The sequence below is a fragment of the Protopterus annectens genome, chromosome 7.part0, assembly GCF_019279795.1.
Source record: "Protopterus annectens isolate FY-2018-M chromosome 7.part0, PAN1.0, whole genome shotgun sequence".
In the NCBI taxonomy this organism is placed as follows: Eukaryota; Metazoa; Chordata; order Ceratodontiformes; family Protopteridae; genus Protopterus; species Protopterus annectens.
Window position 1 is genome coordinate 663367013 of NC_056739.1, and position 26193 is coordinate 663393205.

Below are 26193 nucleotides of genomic sequence, written 5' to 3' on the forward strand. Positions count from 1 at the left end.
ATAAAACCCACTTTGGCATGGTTTTTGCACTTGTTACTACTCAGCCAAGCTCCTCGTGGTTCTGCAGAGTGGTGCTAGCAGCAGAGAGGCTAAAAGAGCGGCTGCTTACCTGATAAATGTGTTATTTTCCTGCTACTACCTGGGTGACTGTCCGATCTAGCTAAATAGCAAGTATTTCTGCTTCTTTAACTGTTTAAACTGTTTAAAGTTGTTTTTGCACCTGCACTTTTAAAGTTTGTCCTCTTTGTTGCATTTACCTGTTGAGGCTACACACTCAAGTGTGCTAGCCTGTGTTACATATTTATTGCATTTTCCTGCTGTTTATTTGCAAAAAAAAAGAAAAAAAACAAAAAAAAATTATCCTTGTTTCCCGCCTTTCCTGACCTAGAGTAGTCCAAATACAGGGTTTGCTGTATTCTGGACTTTTGGAAAGTTCCTGTGTTGCCCATTTCCTTTCTTGGATAAAAGGAGGCTTCTTTGTTCACCAGTGGGAGTGGGGAGCTCAGAGCAGCCTATCTATCCCTGGAGGAGTGTTCCCAGCACAAGAATCTGGTAGTCTATTGGCCGTTTTGGGCCAATTTCTAGCTCTTTCAAGTCCCCCTGTATAAAACCCACTTTGGCATGGTTTTTGCGCTTGTTACTACTCAGCCAAGCTCCTCGTGGTCCTGCAGAGTGGTGCTAGCAGCAGAGAGGCTAAAAGAGTGACTGCTTACCTGATAAAAGTGTTTTTTCCTGCTACTACCTGGGCGACTGTCCGATCTAGCTAAATAGCAAGTATTTCTGCTTCTTTAACTGTTTTAAACTGTTTAAAGTTGTTTTTGCACCTGCACTTTTAAAGGTTGTCCTGTTTGTTGCATTTACCTGTTGAGGCTACACACTCAAGTGCGCTAGCCTGTGTTACATATTTATTGCATTTTCCTGCTGTTTATTTGCAAAAAAAAAGAAAAAAAAATTATCCTTGTTTCCTGCCTTTCCTGACCTAGAGTAGTCTAAATACAGGCTTTACTGTATTCTGGACTTTTGGAAAGTTCCTGTGTTGCCCATTTCCTTTCTTGGATAAAAGGAGGCTTCTTTGTTCACCAGTGGGAGTGGGGAGATTAGAGCAGCCTATCTATCCCTGGAGGAGTGTTCCCAGCACAAGAATCTGGTAGTCTATTTGACGTTTTGGGCCAATTTCTAGCTCTTTCAAGTCCCCCTGTATAAAACCCACTTTGGCGTGGTTTTGCGCTTGTTACTACTCAGCCAAGCTCCTCGTGGTCCTGCAGAGTGGTGCTAGCAGCAGAGAGGCTAAAAGAGTGACTGCTTACCTGATAAAAGTGTTTTTTCCTGCTACTACCTGGGCGACTGTCCGATCTAGCTAAATAGCAAGTATTTCTGCTTCTTTAACTGTTTTAAACTGTTTAAAGTTGTTTTTGCACCTGCACTTTTAAAGTTTGTCCTGTTTGTTGCATTTACCTGTTGAGGCTACACACTCAAGTGCGCTAGCCTGTGTTACATATTTATTGCATTTTCCTGCTGTTTATTTGCAAAAAAAAAGAAAAAACAAAAAATTATCCTTGTTTCCTGCCTTTCCTGACCTAGAGTAGTCCAAATACAGGCTTTGCTGTATTCTGGACTTTTGGAAAGTTCCTGTGTTGCCCATTTCCTTTCTTGGATAAAAGGAGGCTTCTTTGTTCACCAGTGGGAGTGGGGAGCTTAGAGCAGCCTATCTATCCCTGGAGGAGTGTTCCCAGCACAAGAATCTGGTAGTCTATTGGCCGTTTTGGGCCAATTTCTAGCTCTTTCAAGTCCCCCTGTATAAAACCCACTTTGGCGCGGTTTTTGCACTTGTTACTACTCAGCCAAGCTCCTCGTGGTCCTGCAGAGTGGTGCTAGCAGCAGAGAGGCTAAAAGAGTGACTGCTTACCTGATAAAAGTGTTTTTTCCTGCTACTACCTGGGCGACTGTCCGATCTAGCTAAATAGCAAGTATTTCTGCTTCTTTAACTGTTTTAAACTGTTTAAAGTTGTTTTTGCACCTGCACTTTTAAAGTTTGTCCTGTTTGTTGCATTTACCTGTTGAGGCTACACACTCAAGTGCGCTAGCCTGTGTTACATATTTATTGCATTTTCCTGCTGTTTATTTGCAAAAAAAAGAAAAAACAAAAAAATTATCCTTGTTTCCTGCCTTTCCTGACCTAGAGTAGTCCAAATACAGGCTTTGCTGTATTCTGGACTTTTGGAAAGTTCCTGTGTTGCCCATTTCCTTTCTTGGATAAAAGGAGGCTTCTTTGTTCACCAGTGGGAGTGGGGAGCTTAGAGCAGCCTATCTATCCCTGGAGGAGTGTTCCCAGCACAAGAATCTGGTAGTCTATTGGCCGTTTTGGGCCAATTTCTAGCTCTTTCAAGTCCCCCTGTATAAAACCCACTTTGGCATGGTTTTTGCGCTTGTTACTACTCAGCCAAGCTCCTCGTGGTCCTGCAGAGTGGTGCTAGCAGCAGAGAGGCTAAAAGAGTGACTGCTTACCTGATAAAAGTGTTTTTTCCTGCTACTACCTGGGCGACTGTCCGATCTAGCTAAATAGCAAGTATTTCTGCTTCTTTAACTGTTTTAAACTGTTTAAAGTTGTTTTTGCACCTGCACTTTTAAAGTTTGTCCTGTTTGTTGCATTTACCTGTTGAGGCTACACACTCAAGTGTGCTAGCCTGTGTTACATATTTATTGCATTTTCCTGCTGTTTATTTGCAAAAAAAAAAAAAAAAAAAAATTATCCTTGTTTCCTGCCTTTCCTGACCTAGAGTAGTCTAAATACAGGCTTTGCTGTATTCTGGACTTTTGGAAAGTTCCTGTGTTGCCCATTTCCTTTCTTGGATAAAAGGAGGCTTCTTTGTTCACCAGTGGGAGTGGGGAGCTTAGAGCAGCCTATCTATCCCTGGAGGAGTGTTCCCAGCACAAGAATCTGGTAGTCTATTGGCCGTTTTGGGCCAATTTCTAGCTCTTTCAAGTCCCCCTGTATAAAACCCACTTTGGCGCGGTTTTTGCACTTGTTACTACTCAGCCAAGCTCCTCGTGGTTCTGCAGAGTGGTGCTAGCAGCAGAGAGGCTAAAAAAGTGGCTGCTTACCTGATAAACGTGTTATTTTCCTGCTACTACCTGGGTGACTGTCCGATCTAGCTAAATAGCAAGTATTTCTGCTTCTTTAACTGTTTTAAACTGTTTAAAGTTGTTTTTGCACCTGCACTTTTAAAGTTTGTCCTCTTTGTTGCATTTACCTGTTGAGGCTACACACTCAAGTGTGCTAGCCTGTGTTACATATTTATTGCATTTTCCTGCTGTTTATTTGCAAAAAAAGAAAAAAAAATTATCCTTGTTTCCCGCCTTTTCTGACCTAGAGTAGTCCATATACAGGCTTTGCTGTATTCTGGACTTTTGGAAAGTTCCTGTGTTGCCCATTTCCTTTCTTGGATAAAAGGAGGCTTCTTTGTTCACCAGTGGGAGTGGGGAGCTTAGAGCAGCCTATCTATCCCTGGAGGAGTGTTCCCAGCACAAGAATCTGGTAGTCTATTGGCCGTTTTGGGCCAATTTCTAGCTCTTTCAAGTCCCCCTGTATAAAACCCACATTGGCGCGTTTTTTGCACTTGTTACTACTCAGCCAAGCTCCTCGTGGTTCTGCAGAGTGGTGCTAGCAGCAGAGAGGCTAAAAGAGCGGCTGCTTACCTGATAAATGTGTTATTTTCCTGCTACTACCTGGGTGACTGTCCGATCTAGCTAAATAGCAAGTATTTCTGCTTCTTTAACTGTTTAAACTGTTTAAAGTTGTTTTTGCACCTGCACTTTTAAAGTTTGTCCTCTTTGTTGCATTTACCTGTTGAGGCTACACACTCAAGTGTGCTAGCCTGTGTTACATATTTATTGCATTTTCCTGCTGTTTATTTGCAAAAAAGAAAAAAACAAAAAAATTATCCTTGTTTCCTGCCTTTCCTGACCTAGAGTAGTCCAAATACAGGCTTTGCTGTATTCTGGACTTTTGGAAAGTTCCTGTGTTGCCCATTTCCTTTCTTGGATAAAAGGAGGCTTCTTTGTTCACCAGTGGGAGTGGGGAGCTTAGAGCAGCCTATCTATCCCTGGAGGAGTGTTCCCAGCACAAGAATCTGGTAGTCTATTGGCCGTTTTGGGCCAATTTCTAGCTCTTTCAAGTCCCCCTGTATAAAACCCACTTTGGCACGGTTTTTGCACTTGTTACTACTCAGCCAAGCTCCTCGTGGTCCTGCAGAGTGGTACTAGCAGCAGAGTGACTAAAAAAGTGACTGCTTACCTGATAAAAGTGTTTTTTTCCTGCTACTACCTGGGCGACTGTCCGATCTAGCTAAATAGCAAGTATTTCTGCTTCTTTAACTGTTTTAAACTGTTTAAAGTTGTTTTTGCACCTGCACTTTTAAAGTTTGTCCTGTTTGTTGCATTTACCTGTTGAGGCTACACACTCAAGTGCGCTAGCCTGTGTTACATATTTATTGCATTTTCCTGCTGTTTATTTGCAAAAAAAGAAAAAAAAAAAATTATCCTTGTTTCCTGCCTTTCCTGACCTAGAGTAGTCCAAATACAGGCTTTGCTGTATTCTGGACTTTTGGAAAGTTCCTGTGTTGCCCATTTCCTTTCTTGGATAAAAGGAGGCTTCTTTGTTCACCAGTGGGAGTGGGGAGCTTAGAGCAGCCTATCTATCCCTGGAGGAGTGTTCCCAGCACAAGAATCTGGTAGTCTATTGGCCGTTTTGGGCCAATTTCTAGCTCTTTCAAGTCCCCCTGTATAAAACCCACTTTGGCGCGGTTTTTGCACTTGTTACTACTCAGCCAAGCTCCTCGTGGTCCTGCAGAGTGGTGCTAGCAGCAGAGAGGCTAAAAGAGTGACTGCTTACCTGATAAAAGTGTTTTTTCCTGCTACTACCTGGGTGACTGTCCGATCTAGCTAAATAGCAAGTATTTCTGCTTCTTTAACTGTTTTAAACTGTTTAAAGTTGTTTTTGCACCTGCACTTTTAAAGTTTGTCCTGTTTGTTGCATTTACCTGTTGAGGCTACACACTCAAGTGCGCTAGCCTGTGTTACATATTTATTGCATTTTCCTGCTGTTTATTTGCAAAAAAAGAAAAAAAAAAAAATTATCCTTGTTTCCCGCCTTTCCTGACCTAGAGTAGTCCAAATACAGGCTTTGCTGTATTCTGGACTTTTGGAAAGTTCCTGTGTTGCCCATTTCCTTTCTTGGATAAAAGGAGGCTTCTTTGTTCACCAGTGGGAGTGGGGAGCTTAGAGCAGCCTATCTATCCCTGGAGGAGTGTTCCCAGCACAAGAATCTGGTAGTCTATTGGCCGTTTTGGGCCAATTTCTAGCTCTTTCAAGTCCCCCTGTATAAAACCCACTTTGGCGTGGTTTTTGCGCTTGTTACTACTCAGCCAAGCTCCTCGTGGTCCTGCAGAGTGGTGCTAGCAGCAGAGAGGCTAAAAGAGTGACTGCTTACCTGATAAAAGTGTTTTTTCCTGCTACTACCTGGGCGACTGTCCGATCTAGCTAAATAGCAAGTATTTCTGCTTCTTTAACTGTTTTAAACTGTTTAAAGTTGTTTTTGCACCTGCACTTTTAAAGTTTGTCCTGTTTGTTGCATTTACCTGTTGAGGCTACACACTCAAGTGTGCTAGCCTGTGTTACATATTTATTGCATTTTCCTGCTGTTTATTTGCAAAAAAAGGAAAAAAACAAAATAATTGTCCATGTTTACTTCCTTTCCTGACCTAGAGTAGTCCAAATACAGGCTTTGCTGTATTCTGGACTTTTGGAAAGTTCCTGTGTTGCCCATTTCCTTTCTTGGATAAAAGGAGGCTTCTTTGTTCACCAGTGGGAGTGGGGAGCTTAGAGCAGCCTATCTATCCCTGGAGGAGTGTTCCCAGCACAAGAATCTGGTAGTCTATTGGCCGTTTTGGGCCAATTTCTAGCTCTTTCAAGTCCCCCTGTATAAAACCCACTTTGGCGCGGTTTTGCACTTGTTACTACTCAGCCAAGCTCCTCGTGGTCCTGCAGAGTGGTGCTAGCAGCAGAGAGGCTAAAAGAGTGACTGCTTACCTGATAAAAGTGTTTTTTTCCTGCTACTACCTGGGTGACTGTCCGATCTAGCTAAATAGCAAGTATTTCTGCTTCTTTAACTGTTTTAAACTGTTTAAAGTTGTTTTTGCACCTGCACTTTTAAAGTTTGTCCTGTTTGTTGCATTTACCTGTTGAGGCTACACACTCAAGTGTGCTAGCCTGTGTTACATATTTATTGCATTTTCCTGCTGTTTATTTGCAAAAAAAGAAAAAAACAAAAAAATTATCCTTGTTTCCCGCCTTTCCTGACCTAGAGTAGTCCAAATACAGGCTTTGCTGTATTCTGGACTTTTGGAAAGTTCCTGTGTTGCCCATTTCCTTTCTTGGATAAAAGGAGGCTTCTTTGTTCACCAGTGGGAGTGGGGAGCTTAGAGCAGCCTATCTATCCCTGGAGGAGTGTTCCCAGCACAAGAATCTGGTAGTCTATTGGCCGTTTTGGGCCAATTTCTAGCTCTTTCAAGTCCCCCTGTATAAAACCCACTTTGGCATGGTTTTTGCGCTTGTTACTACTCAGCCAAGCTCCTCGTGGTCCTGCAGAGTGGTGCTAGCAGCAGAGAGGCTAAAAGAGTGACTGCTTACCTGATAAAAGTGTTTTTTCCTGCTACTACCTGGGCGACTGTCCGATCTAGCTAAATAGCAAGTATTTCTGCTTCTTTAACTGTTTTAAACTGTTTAAAGTTGTTTTTGCACCTGCACTTTTAAAGTTTGTCCTGTTTGTTGCATTTACCTGTTGAGGCTACACACTCAAGTGTGCTAGCCTGTGTTACATATTTATTGCATTTTCCTGCTGTTTATTTGCAAAAAAAAAAAAAATTATCCTTGTTTCCTGCCTTTCCTGACCTAGAGTAGTCCAAATACAGGGTTTGCTGTATTCTGGACTTTTGGAAAGTTCCTGTGTTGCCCATTTCCTTTCTTGGATAAAAGGAGGCTTCTTTGTTCACCAGTGGGAGTGGGGAGCTCAGAGCAGCCTATCTATCCCTGGAGGAGTGTTCCCAGCACAAGAATCTGGTAGTCTATTGGCCGTTTTGGGCCAGTTTCTTGCTCGTTCAAGACCACTGTATAAAACCCACTTTGGCGTGGTTTTTGCACTTGTTACTACTCAGCCAAGCTCCTTGTGGTCCTGCAGAGTGGTGCTAGCAGCAGAGAGGCTAAAAGAGTGACTGCTTACCTGATAAAAGTGTTTTTTTCCTGCTACTACCTGGGCGACTGTCCGATCTAGCTAAATAGCAAGTATTTCTGCTTCTTTAACTGTTTTAAACTGTTTAAAGTTGTTTTTGCACCTGCACTTTTAAAGTTTGTCCTGTTTGTTGCATTTACCTGTTGAGGCTACACACTCAAGTGCGCTAGCCTGTGTTACATATTTATTGCATTTTCCTGCTGTTTATTTGCAAAAAAAAAGAAAAAAACAAAAAAATATCCTTGTTTCCTGCCTTTCCTGACCTAGAGTAGTCCAAATACAGGCTTTGCTGTATTCTGGACTTTGGAAAGTTCCTGTGTTGCCCATTTCCTTTCTTGGATAAAAGGAGGCTTCTTTGTTCACCAGTGGGAGTGGGGAGCTTAGAGCAGCCTATCTATCCCTGGAGGAGTGTTCCCAGCACAAGAATCTGGTAGTCTATTGGCCGTTTTGGGCCAATTTCTAGCTCTTTCAAGTCCCCTGTATAAAACCCACTTTGGCGCGGTTTTTGCACTTGTTACTACTCAGCCAAGCTCCTCGTGGTCCTGCAGAGTGGTGCTAGCAGCAGAGAGGCTAAAAGAGTGACTGCTTACCTGATAAAAGTGTTTTTTCCTGCTACTACCTGGGCGACTGTCCGATCTAGCTAAATAGCAAGTATTTCTGCTTCTTTAACTGTTTTAAACTGTTTAAAGTTGTTTTTGCACCTGCACTTTTAAAGTTTGTCCTGTTTGTTGCATTTACCTGTTGAGGCTACACACTCAAGTGCGCTAGCCTGTGTTACATATTTATTGCATTTTCCTGCTGTTTATTTGCAAAAAAAAAAAAAAAAAAATATCCTTGTTTCCTGCCTTTCCTGACCTAGAGTAGTCCAAATACAGGCTTTGCTGTATTCTGGACTTTTGGAAAGTTCCTGTGTTGCCCATTTCCTTTCTTGGATAAAAGGAGGCTTCTTTGTTCACCAGTGGGAGTGGGGAGCTTAGAGCAGCCTATCTATCCCTGGAGGAGTGTTCCCAGCACAAGAATCTGGTAGTCTATTGGCCGTTTTGGGCCAATTTCTAGCTCTTTCAAGTCCCCCTGTATAAAACCCACTTTGGCGCGGTTTTTGCACTTGTTACTACTCAGCCAAGCTCCTCGTGGTCCTGCAGAGTGGTGCTAGCAGCAGAGAGGCTAAAAGAGTGACTGCTTACCTGATAAAAGTGTTTTTTCCTGCTACTACCTGGGCGACTGTCCGATCTAGCTAAATAGCAAGTATTTCTGCTTCTTTAACTGTTTTAAACTGTTTAAAGTTGTTTTTGCACCTGCACTTTTAAAGTTTGTCCTGTTTGTTGCATTTACCTGTTGAGGCTACACACTCAAGTGCGCTAGCCTGTGTTACATATTTATTGCATTTTCCTGCTGTTTATTTGCAAAAAAAGAAAAAAAAACAAAAAAATTATCCTTGTTTCCTGCCTTTCCTGACCTAGAGTAGTCCAAATACAGGCTTTGCTGTATTCTGGACTTTTGGAAAGTTCCTGTGTTGCCCATTTCCTTTCTTGGATAAAAGGAGGCTTCTTTGTTCACCAGTGGGAGTGGGGAGCTTAGAGCAGCCTATCTATCCCTGGAGGAGTGTTCCCAGCACAAGAATCTGGTAGTCTATTGGCCGTTTTGGGCCAATTTCTAGCTCTTTCAAGTCCCCCTGTATAAAACCCACTTTGGCGGTTTTTGCGCTTGTTACTACTCAGCCAAGCTCCTCGTGGTCCTGCAGAGTGGTGCTAGCAGCAGAGAGGCTAAAAGAGTGACTGCTTACCTGATAAAAGTGTTTTTTCCTGCTACTACCTGGGCGACTGTCCGATCTAGCTAAATAGCAAGTATTTCTGCTTCTTTAACTGTTTTAAACTGTTTAAAGTTGTTTTTGCACCTGCACTTTTAAAGTTTGTCCTGTTTGTTGCATTTACCTGTTGAGGCTACACACTCAAGTGTGCTAGCCTGTGTTACATATTTATTGCATTTTCCTGCTGTTTATTTGCAAAAAAGAAAAAAAAAAAAATTATCCTTGTTTCCCGCCTTTTCTGACCTAGAGTAGTCCAAATTCAGGCTTTGCTGTATTCTGGACTTTTAGAAAGTTCTTGTGTTGCCCATTTCCTTTCTTGGATAAAAGGAGGTGTCTTTGTTCACCAGTGGGAGTGGGGAGGTTAGAGCAGCCTATCTATCCTTGGAGGAGTGTTCCCAGCACAAGAATCTGGTAGTCTACTGGCCGTTTTTGGGCCAATTTCTAGCTCTTTCAAGTTTCCTGTATAAAACCCACTTTGGCGCTGTTTTTGCACTTGTTACTACTCAGCCAAGCTCCTCGTGGTCCTGCAGAGTGGTGCTAGCAGCAGAGAGGCTAAAAGAGCGACTGTTTACCTGATAAAAGTTTTTTTATTCCAGCTACTACCTGGGCGACTGACGATCTAGCTAAATAGCAAGTATTTCTGCTTCTTTAACTGTTTTAAACTGTTTAAAGTTGTTTTTGCACCTGCACTTTTAAAGTTTGTCCTGTTTGTTGCATTTACCTGTTGAGGCTACACACTCAAGTGCGCTAGCCTGTGTTACATATTTATTGCATTTTCCTGCTGTTTATTTGCAAAAAAAGAAAAAAAAAAAAATTATCCTTGTTTCCTGCCTTTCCTGACCTAGAGTAGTCCAAATACAGGCTTTGCTGTATTCTGGACTTTTGGAAAGTTCCTGTGTTGCCCATTTCCTTTCTTGGATAAAAGGAGGCTTCTTTGTTCACCAGTGGGAGTGGGGAGCTTAGAGCAGCCTATCTATCCCTGGAGGAGTGTTCCCAGCACAAGAATCTGGTAGTCTATTGGCCGTTTTGGGCCAATTTCTAGCTCTTTCAAGTCCCCCTGTATAAAACCCACTTTGGCACGGTTTTTGCGCTTGTTACTACTCAGCCAAGCTCCTCGTGGTTCTGCAGAGTGGTGCTAGCAGCAGAGAGGCTAAAAGAGCGGCTGCTTACCTGATAAACGTGTTATTTTCCTGCTACTACCTGGGTGACTGTCTGATCTAGCTAAATAGCAAGTATTTCTGCTTCTTTAACTGTTTTAAACTGTTTAAAGTTGTTTTTGCACCTGCACTTTTAAAGTTTGTCCTCTTTGTTGCATTTACCTGTTGAGGCTACACACTCAAGTGTGCTAGCCTGTGTTACATATTTATTGCATTTTCCTGCTGTTTATTTGCAAAAATGAAAAAAACAAAAAATTATCCTTGTTTCCAGCCATTCCTGACCTAGAGTAGTCCAAATACAGGCTTTGCTGTATTCTGGACTTTTGGAAAGTTCCTGTGTTGCCCATTTCCTTTCTTGGATAAAAGGAGGCTTCTTTGTTCACCAGTGGGAGTGGGGAGCTTAGAGCAGCCTATCTATCCCTGGAGGAGTGTTCCCAGCACAGGAATCTGGTAGTCTATTTGCCGTTTAGGCCAATTTCTAACTCTTTCAAGTCCCCTTGTATAAAACCCGCTTTGGCACGGTTTTTGCACTTGTTACTACTCAGCCAAGCTCCTCGTGGCCCTGCAGTGTGGTGCTAGCAGCAGAGAGGCTGTTGGCTGTTGGTGAAGCACCCACCAAGCACCCACCAAGAGGAGAAAACGCTGAGAGAAGAAAGGAGCCACTTTTGAGATTTTAAGTATTTTTCCTCTGTTCATTTGCCAAGTTTTTCTGCATAGCCACCTATTTTGAGCATTTGCTGGCTTGTTAAACTTGATTTCTGCATTAGTAACTGTATTTAGAGCACATCCTAGAGCTGTTTACTGAATTTCCTGTTTGCACTTATTTTTAAAATCATTTTTTTTCTCAAAACTTGCATTTTATCTGTCTTTGACCTAGCACTCTTGTGTGGGGTCATTTACTGCACTGTTATAATTTATTGATACTTGTGAACCTCTGCTATCTCTGAAAAAAAAAACAAAAAAACAAAAAAAATATTGCTTTTTTCCCACTTTTCTAAGACTTAAAAAAGTTCAGTTACAGGCTTGCTGTTCTTGAACTGTTTGTAAGTTTCTGTGAGGCCATTTTTTGCTTGGGCTAAAGGGAAGTCTCTCTGTTGATCAGTGGCAGTGAAAAACATTGAGCAGCCTGCCTGCCCCTGTGGGAGTGGTTACTGATTTGAAACTGTAGTTTTATTGGCCATTTTGGGTCAATTCCAAAACTCCTTCATCTTCCTCTCTTAAAACCTGGTTGCCTCATGGTTTTGGCATCTTTTCAGGCTTTTTGGCTGATGGGGGTGCACCCACCAAGAGGAGAAAACACTGAGAGAAGAAAGGAGCCACTTTTGAGATTTTAAGTATTTTTCCTCTGTTTATTTGCCAAGTTTTTCTGCATAGCCACCTATTTTGAGCATTTTCTGGCTTGTTAAACTTGATTTCTGCATTAGTAACTGTATTTAGAGCACAACCTAGAGATGTTTACTGAATTTCCTGTTTGCACTTATTTTTAAAATTGTTTTTTTCTCAAAACTTGCATGTTATCTGTCTTTGGCCTAGCAGTCTTGTGTGGGGTCATTTACTGCACTGTTATAACTTGTTGATACTTGTGAACCTCTGCTATCTTTGAAAAAAAACAAAAAAATCTTGCTTTTTTCCCACTTTTCTGAGATTTAAAAAAGTTCAGTTACAGGCTTCCTGTTCTTGAACTATTTGTAAGTTTCTGTGAGGCCATTTTTTGCTTGGGCTAAAGGGAAGTCTCTCTGTTGATCATTGGCAGTGAAAAACATTGAGCAGCCTGCCTGCCCCTGTGGGAGTGGTTACTAACTTGAAACTGTAGTTTTATTGGTCATTTTGGGTCAATTACAAAACTCCTTCATCTTCCTTTCTTAAAACCTGATTGCCTCATGGTTTTGGCGTCTTTTCAGGCTTGTTGGCTGTTGGTGAAGCACCCACCAAGAGGAGAAAACGCTGAGAGAAGAAAGTAGCCACTTTTGAGATTTTAAGTATTTTTCCTCTGTTTGTTTGCTAAGTTTTTCTGCATAGCCGCCTATTTTGAGCATTTTCTGGCTTGTTAAACTTGATTTCTGCATTAGTAACTGTATTTAGAGCACAACCTAGAGCTGTTTACTGAATTTCCTGTTTGCACTTATGTTTAAAATCGTTTTGTTCTCAAAACTTGCATTTTATCTGTCTTTGGCCTAGCACTCTTGTGTGGGGTCATTTACTGCACTGTTATAACTTGTTGATACTTGTGAACCTCTGCTGTCACTGAAAAAAACAAAAAAAAAAAAAAATCTTGCTTTTTTCCCACTTTTCTGTGATTTAAAAAAGTTCAGTTACTGGCTTGCTGTTCTTGAACTGTTTGTAAGTTTCTGTGAGGCCATTTTTTGCTTGGGCTAAAGGGAAGTCTTTCTGTTGATCAGTGGCAGTGAAAAATATTCAGCAGCCTGCCTGCCCCCCTGTGGGAGTGGTTACTGACTTGAAACTGCAGTTTTATTGGTCATTTTGGGTCAATTCCAAAACTCCTTCATCTTTCTCTCTTAAAACCTGGTTGCCTTGTGGTTTTGGCATCTTTTCAGGCTTGTTGGCTGTTGGTGAAGCACCCACCAAGAGGAGAAAATGCTGAGAGAAGAAAGGAGCCACTTTTGAGATTTTAAGTATTTTTCCTCTGTTTATTTGCCACGTTTTTCTGCATAGCCGCCTATTTTGAGCATTTTCTGGCTTGTTAAACTTTATTTCTGCATTAGTAAATGCATTTAGAGCACAACCTAGAGCTGTTTACTGAATTTCCTGTTTGCACTTATTTTTAAAATCGTTTTTTTCTCAAAACTTGCATTTTATCTGTCTTTGGCCTAGCATTCTTGTGTGGGGTCATTTACTGCACTGTTATAACTTGTTGATACTTGCGAACCTCTGCTATCTCTGAAAAAAAGAAAAAAACAAAAAAATCTTGCTTTTTTCCCACTTTTCTGAGATTTAAAAAAGTTCAGTTACAGGCTTGCTGTTCTTGAACTGTTTGTAAGTTTCTGTGAGGCCATTTTTTGCTTGGGCTAAAGGGAAGTCTCTCTGTTAATCAGTGGCAGTGAAAAACATTGAGCAGACTGCCTGCCCCTGTGGGAGTGGTTACTGACTTGAAACTGTAGTTTTATTGGCCATTTTGGGTCAATTCCAAAACTCCTTCATCTTCCTCTCTTAAAACCCTCTTTTGTGCGGTTTTGCGCGTTTTTGAGCATAGCGCAACAGTGGGCAGCGCCGCCTAATTGGGTTTAAACTATTCCTTGCTCCACAAAGTCTGCTCTTCACTTTTCCCCTTAGAACTGCTCTATCTCTCAATTTAAACACCATATTCTTATTCTAAGGCCCTTCACTGGTCCAATTAAGTAATTCTACAAGTTAGCACTATTAAACCATAAGCGCTACTTACTCTTATACTTTCTACAATTACCTTGTCCTCTATTGGTCCGTCTTAAATTCAATTTCCCTATATTACTCTAGCATGTCCAAAGGTCAGTCAATGGTTTCCTCTCCAGTCCAGCTGGTGAATCTGGGAATTTTGAGGCAATGTTACTACTGTCTCATGTACACGGACAACCCTCTCCTCCTCCAAACAGGTTCAAATATATGTGAGAGATGCAACTATTTAGCCAAACTGGAGGCTGAGCTCTCTCATCTCAAAACTGGTGTAACCAGTCATGAGGAGAAGGTAACCTCACACAACACAATTCCAGTATCACATAGTCCCACCACATCAGCGAACCAAACACATAAATACACAAAAACATACTCGGAGGCTCTAAATAAAAATCTACCTAAGCAACAGAGACCTCCAAAGCAGACATCCAAGCAAACACTACCTCAAAACAAAACACGCACAACACATAACCCACAAAGTCAGAGTGCCAAGCAGCCACAGCCCTTAAGGCTGAATAACACACATGATACTCTTGTAATAGGTGACTCTACTGTCAGACACACTGACATCCCGCTCACCAGGCTCAATAAAGAGAAGTGTGTAAGAACAAGGAGATGCTGTTGCCCAAAGGTCTGCTCCAAAAACCAAATGCAAATATATTAGATACAAACTGGAATGGACCACCACAATAAATGGATAAAATAAAATATTCTTTAATCGGACAAGCGCTTTCACGTGTTAAACACGCTTCTTCAGATCCTTAACATAAAGCCATCTAAAAGACAGTGCTTTCTAATAAAGAGTGTTCAACTAATTAAACTGATTAAACAATTAAGCAATCTATCTATGTATAGACTATCTGTTCTCAGTGATAAACATTATTAAAACATCATTGTTAAAACATCATGTTAAAACAAATGAAGCATGGATAAAAACATGAACGTAAATACAAGAGTGAAAAAGCACAAAATAGAACATAATGTCAAAAAATATGCCGTAAGCATAAAACGCAAACAGAACAAGCAAATATGAATATGTACATGGATGCCAATTAACATTGCATAAAGCTGTTGATCCTGTTCCTAAATCTCTTAACCAGGATCTCATCTCTCAGTATTTGCAGTGTATTTGAATACGCAATTGATGTAAAATCATAATGTAAAGAAATATATGTGTTATACAAACTATAAAATAGCAAAACTCATATTCCTTGACAATTCACGTGGACTGATCTTAACACATTGGACAACTCCATGTCTAACAAATACAAGAAGCTGAATGTTAGTGTATGTCATAACGACCTCGTGCTTGTGTCAAGACCGCTGTCTCGCTAGGACATATACCCTGGTTATACACTCACAAAATCAAATCGTCGTTCAATAGTGATGATGGAATATGAAGGCAAGCTGTTAATACCTAGCTAAGGAATGTCTGAATAACATGCACCATGCTTAGCTATCTCAAATAAAACTCAATGACAAACATGAAATCAAAAAACTCTAAGTACTCAAAATATCAATAGACACACCAACTACAACAGTGATATTAACACTCGCTGTCATAAAAAACAAAGCATAAGTATATAACTATATGCACCTCAAACGGAAGCTGATGTGAACCAGGCTGTCTCCCAATTTAAAACCATAAAGTACTTGTCACAACTACTCAAATGTATTCTCATTTGCTTCAAGAATAGCAGACCTTAAAACCAAAATGAAGCCCCTAGTTGTTAAACTATTCTGACTTCATAAATTAAGATTAAAACTATATTCAGACTTAGAAATATATTCAGATTTAAAAAACATCAAGTTTCAATACTGAAAATGAAAGTAAGGGTATCCCTAAAATGGTGCTGAATAAACCAGAGCTCATAAGCTGATCAAATGCATAAATAGATCGAATACTGATCAACGTATGCCAAAAGAAGTGCTTAATAGGATATCATACCCCAGACGGAACCGTCTGAAATATCTCCCACAATAAATGCATAAATCAATCCACCGTAAGCATCAAAAGCTGCTTAATATGTGAAAACATATCTTGAAGGCATGTGCTAAAGTTGGATAGAAATGTTTGATGCCTAAACATATTAATGTCCACTCTAAAAGAATCTAAGCCAACTAGAATGGTTAAGTGATGTATTGGACATGACTGGCTAATGGATAAAAGTAAACCCAGTCTAGTTCAAACAACTACAAACAACAATAATAAATCTGTTGGTAAATCACTAGCTTAAATTGTTTCAAAATTCAAAATCACATGTCTGACCATAAGTCTATCAAAGGTGTCCATATCAGCTCGAACCAATCGCAACACTACCCCGGATGGTGAAAGGGTATAAAGGTTATTGTTAAAAATATAAGTTATAAGCTACTAACAATGTATCCTGTTACATATCACATTAGTGAAGTATATATGGATAAACATTAGAACTATGCATATGTGAAGTTTGCTGGAATAAAGCTCCTAGATCTCAATAGAACAGCTGGAAAGCTAAAACTAAAAAAATTAAAAAGTTAAAAAATTAAAAAATTAAAAAAATTTCTTCCCCAAGTCTAAGTCTATATTTGGGAGACGGCTGTACTTAGACACATGCTTACTTAAGTGTACGTGCCTTGAGAGGAGCTCTGATGCTCACATATTGATTCAATCCTGGCTCATGCTGAGCTCTAAGTTTGAAAATCCAACTTAACTCCACTTGTTCTAGATCATTGAAAATATCCCCCTCCCCCGTGTTGGGTGTAATCTTTTGTAGAACCCTGAATACAAAAGAGTGTCCCCTGTTGGTTGTAATATGTTTCGCTAGGGCATTTTTCATGTCACTCTTAAGGATCTCATTAGCATGTTCCTGTACCCTTTCCTTCAATGACCTGGTCGTCATTCCAACATAAAAAGCACTGCACATCTCACAATTGGCAAGATAAATTAAATTCCTGTCCTCACATGTTGCTGTAAAATGTGGTTCAAAATTATAAGCCAAGGTAGGATGTATAAATGACTGCTCCAGTGTGATATAACTACAAATATTGCATCTCTGGCAGGGAAATGTACCAAGAACATCGCCCTTAGATATCTTAGGTCTGATGGTCTGACTGGGTTCTATGCAGAGTAATCTCCTGAGGTTCTTACTATTGCGATAAGTGTAGGCGGGTGTTGGACCTACTAACTTCATGATACGTTGGTCAGTCAATAGAATATGCCAGTTCTTAAATATGATGTTTCTGATGTGTTTGATATCACTAGTATATCTAAGGTTTAATCTCACTTTAGAATTATCAAAAGTCTTCCTGGCATCATTCGAATATCTATGTATTCTGACATCACTTCGTTGTGTTCTCTTACCATATAAAACAAAGCCTCTAATAATTTCTGTTTTATCTTTATCATAGCCCCTCTCTGCAAAACATTCTATTAGAAACTGACTCTGTTTGTGCAATTCTGTCTCCTTCTTACATAATCTTCTGACTCTAGTGAATTGACTCTTTACTATACTGTCGAACACAAATCTTGGGTGCATGCTATTGTATTGTAACAAGCTGTTCCTCCAACACTCTTTCCTGAACACAGTAGTTTCTATATTCCCTTGTTGTCCTCTATAAATAGTTAGATCCAGAAAATCTATACTATCTATGGATGAACTAACTGTGAAATTCAAGAATCCTGTGGTAGATTCCATATACTCCACAAAAGATAAGAGTTCAGCGTTGTTCCCCTGCCAAAACAGCAGTATATCGTCCACAAATCTCTTGTATAGACTGACCTTCTTAAACCAGTCATTATTAAACAAGAAGGTACGCTCCCAGTGGAGCATGACCAAGTTTGCGTACGTGTTGGCGCAGGGGGTGCCCATGGCTACCCCCCACTGCTGTAAATAAAGCTGGTCTCTGAACTTAAAAACATTATGTGTCAATACCAGTTCCATGATGGCACATAACAGGATCTCATCATTATTGCTGAACTTCTTGCTTGTGTAAATGATGTTCCTAAGTGCTTCCAGACCGAAATCATTCGGTATGGAAGTAAAGAGATTTTTCACGTCCAGGGTCACAAACATCTGGACTCTATCTAAATCTGTGGAGTATTTTTCAAAGCTCTCTAGCAAATCATAGGTATCCTTAAGAATGGAACTAGTCTCAGAGACTAAAGGTCTTAATCTTTTTTTCTAAATATGCGGATAAGGTCTCTGTAACCCAACCCTGTCCTACAACTATGGGTCTCATAGGTGGTGGAACAATACCCTTGTGTATCTTGGGCAACCCTTTAATTTACGGTATTCGGGGTTTCTCAACAAAAAAGTACTGGTATAACTCATAGTCAATCTGTCTGCACATCACATATTCATACAATTCTTGATGTACATTATACACAATCTTTTCAAGCTCTGCGTGGGTTATGGGTTTGTAAGTAACTGATTCATTCAGTAGCTCTAGCATACTCTTCACATAAACTTCTGTGTCTAACAAAACAGTAGCACCTCCTTTGTCAGCAGGTTTCACTATTAAATCGCTTGCACGTTTCAAAGAATATATGCTGTCCCATTCTTTGGTGTAAGTATTAAAAAATGGAGCACTGTGCTTATGATCATAAAAATATTTGTAAAAGTCATTTTCGCAGCTCTTCAGAAAGCATTCTGCTACTGGTGAAGGTGTAGGTGTAAACACGCTCTTTTTCTTGAAACTGTTATTCATATTATTGTCTATCGAGGCTACTGTACTGCTTTGCTGATTAAAAAACAGCTTCAGAGATAGATTCCGTATAAAGAGTCTTAAGTCTGTAAGAAGTTCAGGCAAATTACTCACCTGGGCTGGAATGCAGTTCAAGCCACGGTTCAATAGAGCCTCATCAGTGGAAGTCAATGTATAGTGGGAAAGGTTAACCGTCAAGTTATTCAATTCCTTATCCTCCCTCTCTGGAGCTGCTGTTCTCCCGAGTATTTCCTCTTCATTCTCCCTCTGCTGTTCGACCTGCCTCTTACAAAGTGCTGTTGTCGCACAGGGAGCGGTAAAAAATGCTCTATATTACTCTGGGCTATCTTCGGTTTAGCCCCTGGATTCTGTAGATTTGAGCGTGGAAGTGCTAGCTGGTTAGGTGGTGGTGTGTTATCTGACTCTGTCATGAACAGAGAAGGAGCTTCAATAGAAGAGACCAGAACATCCGTTGTAGTAACTGTCTCAATTAAAGGGGAAACGCCAACTTGACTACTGTTACTTTCACTCACATTGTGATTATTATATGGTGCTGATTCATTGTCTCTCCTATTCCTAGGCCAAACAAACACTTGGCTGTTGGTAAAATCAAAGTGATCACGTTGCAGCTTACGCATCTTGATTTGTTGCAACCGCTCCCCATAGGAAGAGGTTTGATTAAGTACAGAATCTATCCATTGCTCGAACATTGCCCCTTTAAATTTTTCTGTTATATCTTTGTATAGAGCTTCAGCTTTGTTTTTCAACTCCTCTTCCAAGGGAGTAAAATATTCTATGAGCAACTTCATGTACCCATAACTTAACTCTAGGTTCATCTGCTGCCACCTTCTTAAAAGGTCCGGATGGCTGTTGCCATAGGTAGGCATGCAGAGAACCCTCATACCTCTCGGCACTAGTTTGAAGTGTAAGCATGCTTCAAAATGTCTCCTCTGCCATGTTAGTCTCTGTAGTTTGTACAATGTATTTTCCAATTCTTTCAGGCTCACATTGAAATTATGTACATCGTCAGCATTCGCATAATTACTCTCCATCTCCGACTTAGACAATTCCATAGAGAGGAAAGGATTACCTCTCTTGTCCATCAAAGCTTCCCATCTCCTCTTCAGGTTAACTTTCTCCGGTGCATAGTCCAACTCTACTAAGGGAGTATCCATCGTGTGGCTACAGCAACTCAACGATACAGGAAAATGTGTAAGAACAAGGAGACGCTGTTGCCCAAAGGTCTGCTCCAAAAACCAAATGCAAATATATTAGATACAAACTGGAACGGACCACCACAATAAATGGATAAAATAAAATATTCTTTAATCGGACAAGCGCTTTCATGTGTTAAACACGCTTCTTCAGATCCTTAACATAAAGCCATCTAAAAGACAGTGCTTATATATTTTGTTAATCAAGGCACACCTTTCTAATAAAGAGTGTTCAACTAATTAAACTGATTAAACAATTAAACAATCTATCAATGTATAGACTATCTGTTCTCAGTGATAAACATTATTAAAACATCATTGTTAAAACATCATGTTAAAACAAATGAAGCATGGATAAAAACATGAACGTAAATACAAGAGTGAAAAAGCACAAAATAGAACATAATGTCAAAAAATATGCCGTAAGCATCCTTCCATTTGTGTTAAAGAAGGCGCTGCCAATAAGGGACAGGTCGAACAGCAGGAATCAAAGAGGGAGAACGCGATTACAGCAGAGAGAACGAGTGACTCCTGCATATATGAACACCAGGAGCAAGAACCAACAAAAAACTTGGTAATTAATATATCTAGCTTTTCTTTAACTGATGCACAAGCCTCGTTGTTAATAGAGGCCTGCACTTTATTCCAGCACAGAAAACAGTATTAACTGATTTATTAAAAGAGCTGAAGTTATTTTCTCGTAACCTAACACTTAAAACCATGTTTAAAAGAAATGTATTTGATAATATTTTTAAACAACCTAGTGCCTTTGTACCCAAGATACATCCCACAGTTGAAACTTTCACTAATGTGTGTGAACATGAAATTAGAGAGATGCATGCTAAAAATCTTCCACCTAGATTTTATAACTTGAATAAATCAGAAACTGAAGCACTGTCAGAACTAAAGGATTCTCACAGCATTGAAATTAGGCCTGCTGACAAGGGGGGAAGTGTAGTAGTAATGGATAAGGTTTTTTATTACAAGAAAATGATGGAACTTTTGAATGATACAGATACTTATGTTGAACTAAATGAGAGACAAGTACAAGGTATAATTGACAGGATATCTGTATATATTTTTGACTTATTGATTACTAATTATGTATCAGAGGAATTGTTTGACTACTTTCAGATAGAACATCCAACTATACCCATTATTTATGGTCTACCTAAAATTCACAAAGACATCACACAGCCCCCTATGAGACCTATTGTATCCAGTAAAGGATGGGCCACAGAAGCCATCTCAATTTATATTGAACAAAATTTACAAATAGTCCTAAAATCATGTGAGACTATACTAAGGAATACAAAGGCATTTCTACAACTGTTATATAATAAGACCAGGAATATTAATAGAAATTATATGTTTGTGACAATGGATGTCACTTCACTGTTCACAGTGATACCGAATAAATGGGGTATTGAGAAAATACATGATATTCTGACCTTGAAACAAGTTTTTCAAAGCACTAAGATTAATTTGATATGTGAGTTGCTTGATATTGTCCTAGAAAATAATGTCTTTATATTCAATGACAAGTTTTATCGACAGAAAGTTGGTGTAGCAATGGGCACGGCTTGTGCTAACAGCTACGCCAACTTAGCATTGGCTGCATGGGAAAAAGATCATGTATTAAGTGCTAGCAATAAATATGGTGGCAAAATTGTATGGTATATACGTTTTGTAGATGACGTCTTCCTGTTATGGGATGGTACTAGTGAAGAGTTGCAAGAGATGGTGGAGTACTTACATAGCACCACTGAATTTTTAAGATTCACTAGCCAACATTCCAGGGACTCTATTGAGTTCCTAGATGTTTTGGTTAAGAAGGCAGCGTTAGACGAACTTACAACAGGGATGTATAGAAAATCTACATGGAGAAATAGTATCTTACATAAGACTAGTATGCATCCAACATTTGTACACAAAATGTAGTGAAAGGACAATATATGAGAATAAGCTTACATAATACAGATGAAGGCTTTGTGAAGACAGTGACTATATTAGAGAAAGACTTCTTAAACAGAGGTTATAGTAAGAAAGACATAAATGAAAGCTGTAAATATACCATTGAAAATAGGGATGGGAGATGTAAACCGCTCCTCTCAAATACTATAGAAGATGTTAAAAGCAAGGAAGGTCATGATTTTAAAGTTAGATTCCCTATAACTTATTCAAGTGACATCAGAAGGTTCTGTAATATTTTTGAGAAGAATTGGAATGTTTTATTGTCGGATCCTGACTTGAGAGAATTGTTAGAAGATAGACCCAGCTTTTCTTTTAGAAATAAGAGGTCCTTAAAAAGGCAACTCTGTTATAAATCCAGAAACAATGAAAGAATGATCCTATCTGATAGGCAGGGGACTTTTCCTTGCAGAAATTGTACAGCATGTGACTATTTATATAATAAATCTACATATAAACATCCTACACTAGGATTTATAATTGATATAGATTTTATGCTGACTGCAGAACACAAAATTTGGTTTATTTCAGCTTCTGCACTGTTTGTCATGCCTTTTATATAGGCAAAACCAATAGGTGTCTAAAGAAACGTATCCTTGAACACCTTAGAGATATAAGAAATAAAAAAGACACAAGTGCTTTAGCAAAACATGTGGAAGAAGAAGATAGGAAACATATTTTTAATTTCATGGTTTTAGAAATAATAAATAAAAGTAAGAGGGGAGGTGATATAAGGAATAAGGTAGAGGAAGCCGAACAAAGATGGATTTTACTACTTCAGGCAGATAGGTCTCCTGGACTGAACAATGCTGTTTCCTTGAAACCTTTTTTAAAATCCAGACCACTAAAACATTAAGTAATATGGATTAGTACATAAAATGTGTCTGTTATATGTATATTTTATTTCATCTTATGCAGAATATAAGGCAAATTAATGTACTGATGTATGCAATTTTAATTAGTCTATGTCATAGTTCTATATGTGTTTTCATTGGTTGAACCATATTTTAAATACCAATGTTTTAACTGTTTTTATGAGTCTGAAGAAGCAATCAGCTGACTTAGATCGTGAAAGCGCTTACTCTTGTTTAATAAAGTGGTGTGAAACTGCAAGTGATCCGTTTCCTACCTTGACTACTACATCTCAGTTACAACTTTTGGTTTTATAAAGGGCACTACTGTGAAGCTGCAAGTGATTTATTTCCTGACGTGGATTATTCCATTTTTATCTTCAGCTGTGGTCTAACCATTGGACAACATACTAGACCTGATCATTACCAACATGGGGACTCTATGCTCCACACCAGAAGTATATCCCTCATTGGTAAGATCAGACCATAAATTAATTTCATTGGATGTCCACATCCCGACCCCACCCCCAGCCCAGAAAACCACAGTGAAAAACTTCTCAAAAGCGAACTTCTCACTTCTCAAAACCGAAGTGGAATTCTTCAAGGCCCCAGGGCCAGTGGAAACTACGGCCCAAACTGCAGAATCCTATATAAACACATTCTACGGACATCTCCAGGAATGCATGGATCATGCTATCCCAAACAAACCAAGACCCAATCATCCAAAGGCAGGTGTCCAGTCTTATGGACCCCTGCCATAAATAAACTGTACAACAGAAGGAGGAAGCTACTACATGATAAAGCAAAATCCCTAATAGGGAAGGCATCTCTAATCAGTACTAGCAAAAAATTACGATCCCTCATAAAATCCTCCAAGGCCAGCTTCGAGGGAAAAATTGCACAGGACACCGAAGACAATCATAAAGCTTTTTTTCAGTTATGTTAGAAACCTGGGATGCAACTCCCAGACTTGTTCTGAGTTGATTCTAAATGACAAAAAATACACTGAACCCACAGACATCGCCAATATCCTGGCAGACAGGTTCAGTGCAAACTTCTCCACCCCCTGCCCCCCAAAAGAGAAAGTATCTATCCCAGCAGAGGGCTGCCTCCCAAACATCTCTGATGCTCAGGTGAAGGCTGCCCTCTCCAAAGCAAAATACACTGCTTCCATGGGACCAGATGGCGTCCCAGGTTGCATCCTACATGAACTCCAAGAGGAACTAATCCCTCAAATAAAACAGCTATACAATCTCAGCCTCACGACAGGATATGTGCCCACAGAATGGCGTACAGCAACAGTGGTCCCACTCCACAAAGGTGGAGCCTCTACGGACCCTGGAAACTATCGCCCCATAAGCCTGACTAGCTTAGTCTGCAAGGCTATGGAGAGGATCATCATGGAGCTCATAAACAAAGACATTGGGGACCTACAGACACTAGATCCTACCCAGTTCGGCTTTGTCAAGGGCAGAGCCTGCCTTTTGAACCTGGTTGACTTCTTTGAAACAGTCACCAAAGCCATAAATGAAGGGAAGGTAGTCCACACAGCCTATCTGGACCTTGCAAAGGCATTTGACACAATACCCCACTCGGGCATCATAGATAAGCTATCCAGCTTAAATAAGAACCCCTATATCACAAGATGGGTCGCAAACTGGCTCAAAGACAGAACCCACAGAGTGAGAGTTGCTGGAGCCATGTCAGACTCGAAACCAGTCATAAGTGGCGTCCCACAGGGTTCTGTCCTGGGACCACTCTTGTTCAGTATATACTTTTCTGAGGTACAGGTAAACATGGGAGGACTATGGCTCACCAAGTTTGCAGATGACTGCAAACTGGGCGCCACAATCAACTCTCCAGCTGACACAAACATCCTTCAAAAAGTTCTCACAGAGACAGATAACTGGTGCCAGTGCCATGGTTTAAATCTAAATGCCAAAAAATGTATAGTCATACCCTTTGGCATAAACAATGTGCCCACAAATTACCACATAGGTGGAAACCCATTAAGTTCAGAGAAAGTTATTAGGGACCTGGGGACCCAAGTTGATAGCAATCTCTCCTTTGAAAACCACATTGCCAAAGTGGTTAGAAAGACCTTCTACATAGCCCACCTCATCACGAAGGGTTTCACATCTAGATCAAGAGAGGTAATCGTGCCTTTTTATTCATCCCTCATCAGGCCCATCATAGAATACAATGCCCCTTTTGGGATGTACCTTACCCGACACCTGCAGCAATTAGAAAGACCCCAAAAGTATCTCACCAAGAGGATCAAGGGTCTCAAACAGATGCCATATGCTGCTCGGTTAAAAAAACTCCAGCTCTACTCAGTTGTATGCCGCCTACTTTGAGGTGATCTATGCCTGACATACAAAGCTATGTCAAATGCAGAATTAATGGACATGCTCCACCTCAGTAAATCTAAATCCCTTAGAGCCACACGCTCGAGGGACTTGAACCTCAGCACAGAAATAAATAGAACTTGCTGGAGGGACATGTTCATAACCCAGAGGCTCCCTTCGCTCTGGAATAGAATTCCAGTTCATGTGAGGCAGAGCACCTCACTGAATCTCTTCAAGAAGAATCTCGATAGGTGGATGGGGGATCGTAGGTTTGTCCCAGGGATTACTCCCTTGTCACTATTAGACAGAGGCACAGTAAACTAAACCTTAAAAAGGGCACAGTATACTCAAATCAAGGGGTGGCGTAAGACATACAATATCAGGCTAGGCTTATAATTGCCCCAGGGCAGATAGCCTAGTATGAACCTATGAACCTATAAGTGTGACTGGTTACCTGATAAAAGTGTTTTTTTTCCTCTTACTATCTGGGCGACTGTCCGATCTAGCTAAATAGCAAGTATTTCTGCTTCATTAACTGTTTTAAACTGTTTAAAGTTGTTTTTGCACCTGCACTTTTAAAGTTTGTTCTGTTTGTTCCATTTACATGTTGAGGCTACACCCTCAAGTGCGCTAGACTGTGTTACATATTTATTGCATTTTCCTGCTGTTTATTTGCAAAAAAAGAGAAAAACAAAAAAAATATCCTTGTATCCCGCCTTTCCTGACCTAGAGTAGTCCAAACACAGGCTTTGGTGTATTCTGGACTTTTGAAAAGTTCCTGTGTTGCCCATTTCCTTTCTTGGATAAAAGGAGGCTTCTTTGTTCACCAGTGGGAGTGGGGAGCTTAGAGCAGCCTATCTATCCCTGGAGGAGTGTTCCCAGCACAAGAATCTGGTAGTCTATCGGCCGTTTTGGGCCATGTTCCAGCTCTTTCAAGTCCCCCTGTATAAAACACGCTTTGGCGCGGTTTTGCATTTGTTACTACTCAGCCAAGCTCCTTGTGGTCCTGCAGAGTGGTGCTAGCAGCAGAGAAGCTAAAAGAGCGACTGCTTACCTGATAAAAGTGTTTTTTCCTGCTACTACTTGGGCGACTGTCCGATCTAGCTAAATAGCAAGTATTTCTGCTTCTTTAACTGTTTTAAACTGTTTAAAGTTGTTTTTGCTCCTTCACTTTGAAAGTTTGTCCTGTTTGTTGCATTTACCTGTTGAGGTTACACACTCAAGTGCGCTAGCCTGTGTTACTTACTTATTGCATTTTCCTGCTGTTTATTTGCAAAAAAAGAAAAAAACAAAAAAATGATCCTTGTTTCCCCCCATTCCTGACCTAGAGTAGTCCAAATACAGGCTTTGCTGTATTCTGGACTTTTGGAAAGTTCCTGTGTTGCCCATTTCCTTTCTTGGATAAAAGGAGGCTTCTTTGTTCACCAGTGGGAGTGGGGAGCTTAGAGCAGCCTATCTATCCCTGCAGGAGTGTTCCCAGCACAAGA